This window comes from Cherax quadricarinatus, unplaced genomic scaffold, assembly GCF_038502225.1.
Source record: "Cherax quadricarinatus isolate ZL_2023a unplaced genomic scaffold, ASM3850222v1 Contig348, whole genome shotgun sequence".
Taxonomy (NCBI): domain Eukaryota; kingdom Metazoa; phylum Arthropoda; class Malacostraca; order Decapoda; family Parastacidae; genus Cherax; species Cherax quadricarinatus.
Genome location: NW_027195374.1, coordinates 56,510 through 57,500, shown reverse-complemented (window position 1 = coordinate 57,500; position 991 = coordinate 56,510).

The following is a 991-nucleotide window of genomic DNA, read 5'->3' as shown; positions in this document are numbered from 1 at the left end:
ATAGCAGATGCTGCCAAATTTCCTACACATCTTGAAATGATGTTCTCAAGCCTGTATAAACACTCAGTACCTCTGTACTACAGTTAATGCAATGTACAGACCTCAGTATAAACATGCAGACCCTATCACTTCCTAATGGAAAATATTGACTCTCTGCTACAACACAAACTGTCAACATATTGGAGAATTGAGCAGACTCAACCAGCACTCCATACACAGAGGACTTTGATGACCTTTCTTTGTGTTTGGATATGAGAAACTTTGTTGATTTCTACTTCATATCTCTTCTCTGGCTCTCCTGACTCAGTAGTATGATCTGCAGAAGGGCAGTCACTTGTCAACTCTCGGCACTTCGGATCGTCTGACCACAAGGTTGCTGCTTTACCACACTTTAAGATCCCAACAGAACAGAGGTGAGGAGTCCACACGCACAACCTGGGCTATGGGAAAGAGGTACTGGTCAAAGCCCTTTGCTCTGAGCTCACACCACTGACTGAATGCTCTTCTCCAGGGGATGTTGACAACCAAGTGAGTTTTTTTCCTTCACTGACACATCCCAATCTGCAACAAGAACACATTCCTCACCGGCAATATGTGACAAAGCTCAGATCAGCCTTGGCTTCATTGTTGTAGAGAGGCTGCTACTACAAGTACAAAGCATATGAAGGTATAAGAGAGACATCCTACCACCTATAACAGGAACTGCACCATGCAAGCCTGTAGGCATATGGGTGATGTCTACAAAGTGGCCATTAAGCAATGGGAGTTGGACACTAAAAGAAAGTTAGCATCAGGTAGGGTAGGTTCTTGAAAACCTGGTGGTCCCTGGTCAAGGTGACAGACAAGGTTATCTGCCTGATGAACTTATTCCACCTCTAAATCGACAGGATGGGACCACTCTCTACTAGTAGTCAAGAGAAAGTGGACCCTTGCTGAACACTTTGATACCAAAACGCAAGTTCCCTGATCCAAAGGCGACCCTCCTGGCTGC